Raw genomic sequence first — 7,107 nt, forward strand, 5'->3', positions numbered from 1 at the left:
ATTCATTTCTTTTACCAATGTTCTCAGAGGCAGTTTCTCTTAATTACTATTTTACAGTAATGACATTTGCCACTTGTCATATTTGCTCTACATTTTTTTCTAACTGGTTGTCTTTTTTAAATTTGGGGACGTTTTGCCGTTTTTATGTAGACAAATCTGTATTTGTTTTTCCCTTTGTAGATATTTTTCTCCCATTATAACACCTTCCATCATTTCCACTTTTGCTGTCCTTTCCCCCCCACCTTCATATGAGAACGTGTAAGATTTACTTTAACATGGGATATATACACTTCCTAATTTGATAAGCTCATCTAGTCGCCAGAAAACATTATCATAGAGCACATACATTGGTAGAGAGATACGTAAAAACAGAGAAAGAGGTAGACAAATGTTTCAAGAGTAGAAAGTGGGGCACCTGGGTGGCTCAGTGGTTAAGATTCTGCCTTCAGCTCTAGTCATGATCTCAGGGTCCTTGGATCAAGGCCTGCATCAGGCTGAGCAGAGAGCCTGCCCCCCCCACTTGTGATTTCTCTGTCAAATAAATAAATAAATAAAATCTTTAAAAACAAAAGAGTAGAAAGTGGTAGCACAAAGTACAGACAACCCACCCAGACTGAGGTGAATTTGTGAGGAATTCCTAAAGATCAAATTTTAACTGCTTTAAAAAGAGGACTGAGAATTAGTGGAAAAAGAAAACACTTTAAGTGAAGAGGCCTAAATGATTTTCATTAGTACTCTCATGGCAATTTCAAAATTGAATGGGACGCTCACTAGTATTTCAAAGAATGCCCAAGGAGTCACTCCAAAGAAGCTGTATTTTACGTCCTAGGCAAACTAATGAGAAAAAGCCCACCAAATGTTTTCTGGAAGTAGCACACACTTAATCTGTGTTTACGCACGTATGTTAAACAACTTCAGAATTTCCCCATTCTCTATATTCTGTACTCCACTTTCAAGTGAAATTCAGACTAATTAACTTGGCACTGAGGCAGTAACATCATTTAGTTTCATTTTCTACTGAATCCCAGAAGTTCTCATCAATGGAGAGTCATCTAGCCCTATACCACCCAAGGGGTTTCTTCCTACCGTCTCTTCCTGCCTTATACCAGTCCCTGTCTGGAATGCTTTCTATTCCTCCGCTGAATCACTGACTGCAATTAAGTGTAAGATCCTTAAAGACAGAACGATCACTTCATTTTGCCTTCTTTGGCAACCTTTCTTCACTCCTTGTTTTTCCCGGCATGATGCTGTACCATCGGTGGGTTTGCCTACCCTTTCCCATCCCAGCCTAGGTTGCTTGGAAACAGAAAGTAGGTCTACATACAACTGTACAACATGAACACTATGTCTTGGCCATGGCAAACACTTGAAAAGCCACTGAATAAAGAAGATAAAGAACTTCCTTTGCAGTAGCTGCGAGGTCCTCATTTGATTCTTGCTTTTTCAGCTTACTTTAAGTCTTCAGGTGTCTGATGACTTCGTAAATAGAACCACAAAGTGGAAAAGGGACAGAGGCAGAAATGGTACCCGAGTGACACTGACCTTTTGTTAGCAGGGATAAGGGGAAACACCTGATTTCAGACTGAATTTAAGAAAGAAGGAGAGAAGAGGAATTAGGGAGGGAAAGTATAAACAACTCTTCCTAAAAACTTTGCGTCCATGGAAGAAAGAAATGGGAGAGTAGCTGGAGTAAGAAACGCGGGCGTACATCCTTAGAAGCGACATGATCGCACTGAAGACGAGCAGTCCCTTAGCAAAGCTCTCAAGCCCTCCGCTTCACCTCCCGCAACCAAGGAAAGGCAGGAAATGCGTAGAGGGTGGATTAGCGGTCTGGCAACTGTGCAAACGCTTCCCATATTCCAATTAACTTAAATCTCACAACAACCTTGCAAAGAAGCTACTCTCAAGAGCTTCGTTCTACAGACGAGGGCACTGAATATTAAATTACATGATCTTCCCAACATCCCACACATAAAAATTCCTGCGGCCCGAGGACCAGAAACAGGTGTTTTGCTGCAGCCACCTGGGAACCGTGAGGCCAAGTTACTGGGGCCAGGCTCCGAGTTCCGAGAAAGCGGCCCGGGCCCACCCAGAAGCTGCCCCTGCCGCACTCGCACCCTCGTCCTCAGGACACCACGGGCTTGTCAGAAAGACCCAGAGAAGCCATTGTGGCGGTCCTAAAGGGCAGCCCCACAGGTTCCCCCGGGCCTCGGCGCCTACCTGGTTATTGAGGTTGAGAGTCCCCGGCTGAGCCATGGTATGTCTGAGAAGAGCCCGCGGCAGCCGGCACGTGAACCGGGAAATCGTGGCTCCGTCACCACGCCCCTCTACGGCAGCCTTTGCAGCGGAAAACTCGTCCGAGGCGCGTTCGGGCCGACGCTTGAGCAATAGGGAGATCGAGAACGGAAGTGAGTGAGAACAACTTCCGGAGGGGTGTGTTACGGGCTGGAACCGCGCGTTCCTGCGGAAACCGGGCGTGGGCAGGTGGCCAGGAGGGCGCCCGTTACCTGTTGCCAAGTTTAGAAGTTCTTTAAGACGCTGATTTTATTATACTCGTTTGTAGACGTGGCCCGGCTCTGTAAGGTGTGCCAGTAGGGAGGTGAAAGGCCTTTTACGAAAGTAGAGTTGAGTGACCAAATTTTGCTCTGAATTTTTAATCTAGCGTTTGTGAAGATTTCTGTGCTTTTAACAAGCAGTCCTTGTTGGATACAGCTTTTTGTCTCTGGGCTCCCGTTGTAGCTGAAGCACGAACATATTTTTTTCTGCACAATGTAATAAGGTTTAAATTTAGGTAATCAATGTTTAAATTTAAAGAGAAACCAAGGGGGCTCCTGGGTGGCTCAGTGGGGGTAAGCTTCTACCTTTGGCTCAGGTCATGAGCTCATAGTCCCGGGATCCAGCCCCGCGTCAGGCTCTCTGCTGGTCTGGGAGCCTGCTTCCCTTTCTGCCTACTTGTGATCCCTGTCAAATAAATAAATAAAATCTTTTAAAAAAATAAGGGAAAACCAAGATGAAAAAGTAGAACCTTTAAAGCAAAAACGTTTAAAGCACATTTGCAACTGCCTATGGGAATAGCTGTTTTGAAGTATTAACCTGGAGGTAGAGGAGACATTCGGGAGTAAATCTGCATTAGGTAATCTTTTAATTAATAGTTAACACCAGGTAGTGTTGATCGTTAAAAGAATCAAAGTCTGGGGCAGAAGCTCTGCATGAATTATCTCCAAAATAGTCACAGAAAAGTAAGGACATTTTTAGGAACTATTCTTATTTTACAGATGGGGAAACTGACTTGCAAGGAGCCAGATGTCTCACCAGTAATTGTCCAATTGATGCCAACCACTGCCACAGGACTGCGGGATGGGTGACACAAATCTGCAGATCCCAGTGCAAAGTGAAATTGCAAGACCCCTCACTCAAAAAGTAGGAAAGAGTTTTTTGTTTTGTTTTGTTTCTTCCATGGTGTCCCTTGACATGCCATGTATTTTTATTTGGTATTTAATGTGTTCTCTCAAGCACAGGGATATGTGTGGGTCTACTGCAGACCCTTACAGGTACTGGGGACCTGCACCCCAGGACTCAGTGTGGATGCGTGTTTTGGAACAAGATGTCAGCAGTTGCTGGGCAAAGACAAGAAAATACGAAGGCAGAGTACTCAAGTGGAGGATGTAGGAGGCAGGGCCAAAGATGACCCGAGACTGAACCCTTGAAATAAGTTTCATTGTCTCTCTGGACTTCACATACAAAATTCAGATTCACAGATAAAATGAGTAACTTCAGGACCGATGAAAGAACATTTAAGCTAGGCCTCATTATGCGCCTCTATCAGTCATACCCAGAGCCCATTTTCCTAAGTCATGATTCTGTACTCAAATTACTTTAAATCATACTTGCATTTGGGTTGGTATTCTTTTAGTTTAATGTGTGATTTGGGCACAAATGCCTTGATAGTTGACTTCCTATTTGAATAATGTTGCACAAAAGTAGTTTTGCCACTAACAAGCCATACACTGAATTGTAATTGTCTTCCACCTCTCCTTCTTAAAGCTGAGCTTCTGGACTGTAATGGCTTCTTCAACTCAGGTAGGTGGTAGACACTCCATTCATAAATACATGGGAAAGGGCACCTTAAAGATAAGCATAGAGCTTTATGGAAAATGTGTCCTCTCACTGGGGAGAAAGTTGTTGTTATGATTCCATGATACTTCAGTAAATGTGTTCTTAATATGAAATTTGTCTGTGGCTCTTGAAGGCTCTGTAGTGTTTTCTGTGGACCACCTCTCTTATCCAATACCTCACTTCTCCAGCCAGCACAGTCTTCTCAGGTCAGTGTTTGTTTTCTATCTTTTCTTAGCCCAGGCTCTCTCCTTGGCCTTTCCCACTGACAGCTCTGCTTTCTCAATGGCTACTTTTTAAGACTAGGTTAAGTTCCATCCATCCTTTTAAAGAATCCTTTCTGGGGCGCCTGGGTGGCTCAGTGGGTTAAGCCGCTGCCTTCGGCTCAGGTCATGATCTCAGGGTCCTGGGATCGAGGCCCGCATCGGGCTCTCTGCTCAGCAGGGAGCCTGCTTCCCTCTCTCTCTCTCTCTGCCTGCCTCTCCGTCTACTTGTGATCTCTCTCTGTTAAATAAATAAATAAAATCTTTAAAAAAAAAATAAAGAATCCTTTCTGTAGCTCCCAACAGAAGTTAATTTCTCATCAGCAGATCATTTTTATATTATTTAAAATAAAATTGCTTAACTTTAAGTTTTTTTCTGTAAAGACTGTTCTTTTATAATATAAGCTCTTGGCAAACTTAGATGCTTATTTTAAAAGTGAAGAGTAATTTTCCATTGTCCCTGATATCTTGTTATCTTGATTCTTTGCAAAGATGATTCTATTAACCTGCTCTTATTAAGCTCTTCACATTTCCTCTAGTAATAACAATGTTTTTGTATTAAACAAAAACCCAGGGGGGTGCCTGGGTGGCTCAGTGGGTTAAAGCCTCTGCCTTCAGCTCAGGTCATGATCTCAGGGTCCTGGGTTGGAGCCTGCATTAGCATCCAGGCTCTCTGCTCAGCAGGGAGCCTGCTTCCCCCTCTCTCTGCCTGCCTCTCTACCTACTTGTGATCTCTGTCTGTCAAATAAATAAATAAATAAATAAATAAAATCTTAAAAAAAAAAAAAGAAACTATAGTTTTCTCTCGAAAGCAATGCCTCAAACCACCTTTACCTTTTCCTTCTTAAGGGTTAACCTGGATCAGTTAAATGGTGTCAGATATATGAAACAACAAGCTTATTATCGTTAAAAGTAACACCTCTTTCCTCCTTATTACAGTGTTCTTTTAATGAAAGTAAGGATCCAGCATGTTGAATGGGAATCCAGTTTTCCAGTTTCAGGTTTGTCATGAGTTTGTCAGATCCCACTCTATTTGGCTACTCAGGGTGCCAAAACAAAATACCACATACTGGGTGGCTCAAACAACAGAAATTATTTTCTTACAGTTCTGAAGGGTAGAAGTCCAAGTTCAAGGTACCATCATGTTTGCTTCTGGTGAAGGTTCTCATCCTAGTGTGCAGACACAGCCTTCTTGTGTCCTCAGATGGCCTTTACAGTGTACACACCTAAAGAGAGAATTGTCTGGTCTCTCTCTCTCTCTGATGTCCATTGATTTTCATTTAAAAATAATGATTCTGTTGGATTCAGGCTCTACCTTTATGACTTCATTTCATCTTAATTACCTCCCTAAGACTTTATCTCCAAATACCATCACATTGGGGATTTTTTTTTTTTTTTAAATTTATTTGACAGGCAGATCACAAGTAGGCAGAGAGGCAGGCAGAGAGAGAGACAGGAGGAGGAGGCAGGCTCCCTGCTGAGCAGAGAGCCCGATGTGGGACTCGATCCCAGGACCCTGAGATCATGACCTGAGCCGAAGGCAGAGGCTTTAACCACTGAGCCACCCAGGCGCCCCCACATTGGGGATTTTAACTTCAGTATTTGGATTGAGGGGAGGACCCACAATTCAGGACACTTTCTTTGAGAAAAGAAAATTATCTCAAAAATAATCTTTTCTTTATCTAACATTCCTGATGACTGCCATTTCTATTGTTAGATATGAAGATATCAATTGATATTAGGACCTTACACTAAGTGAAATAATGAGACAGAAGGACAAATACTACCTTAAACACTTACATGAATCTAAGGCAGTCAAACTCAGAGAAGGAAGGAGTAGAATGGTGGTTGCCAGTGAGGGACAAATGGGGAGGTATTAGTCAAAGGGTAAGGAGTTTCAGCTATTTGGTTGAGTAAGTCCTAGAGATCTACTGCACAGCATAGTGCTTATAGTTAACAATACTGTGTACTTAAAAATTTGCCAAGAGGATAGCTCTTATGTTGAGTGTGTTTTTTTCTAAAATTTTATTTATTTATTTAACGGGGCAGGGGAACACAAGCAGGGGGAGTGAGAGAGGGAGAAGCTGACTTCCCATGCAGCAGGGAGCCCGACATGAGGCTAGATCCCAGGACCCTGGGTTCATGAACTGAGCCAAAGGCAGACGCTTAAGGACTGAGCCACCTTGGAGCCCCTTATGTTGAGTGTTTTTATCCTCAAGAGAGAAAAAAAAAAAAAGCAGTATACAATAGGAAAGAGCAGGAAAAAATTGGGAGGTGATGGATATACTAATGGCCTAGATTGTGGTTATGGTTTCCTGATATATAGTTACCTCCAAAGTTATTAGGTTGAGCATATTAATTGTGTATAGCTTGTGTGTGTGTGTGTGTGTGTGTGTGTGTGTAGCTTTTTGTATATCATTCTTACCTCAGTAAAGTGCTTTTAAAAGGCAAGTTATGGGCTGGTATTAACAAAGTGATTATAGTTCTACACCTTTCTATTAACTGAATGAGTCGGTGAAAGAGAAGCTTTGGGGAGTCCTGTCATTTTTTTAAGCCTGTGGTGTCATTCGTAATCTTTTGTACTTAACAGTTATTAGTAATTCCCTCACAACAGATAGCTATACAGCTGAGTGTTTCAGTACTGAGAACCACTGTGTTGTTTCGTTTTCCGGCTCTGCACCTTCAGTTTTTTATCCCTGGATGGCAGTGTTGTTCTCCAAATTTCACATTA

At 42.6% G+C, this 7,107-nt stretch overlaps 1 long non-coding RNA gene across 1 annotated transcript; it reads left to right on the forward strand.

Annotated features, from left to right (window-relative positions):
• The first annotated feature begins 2,451 nt into the window (after window positions 1–2,451).
• LOC125100796 (uncharacterized) lies at window positions 2,452–3,643 on the forward strand. The gene is made up of 3 exons (XR_007127659.1): window positions 2,452–2,578; window positions 3,276–3,420; window positions 3,514–3,643. It is a non-coding gene; the product is annotated as an uncharacterized LOC125100796 (long non-coding RNA).
• Window positions 3,644–7,107: the final 3,464 nt, after the last annotated feature.

This window comes from Lutra lutra, chromosome 5 (assembly GCF_902655055.1).
Source record: "Lutra lutra chromosome 5, mLutLut1.2, whole genome shotgun sequence".
NCBI classification, from domain to species: Eukaryota; Metazoa; Chordata; class Mammalia; order Carnivora; family Mustelidae; genus Lutra; species Lutra lutra.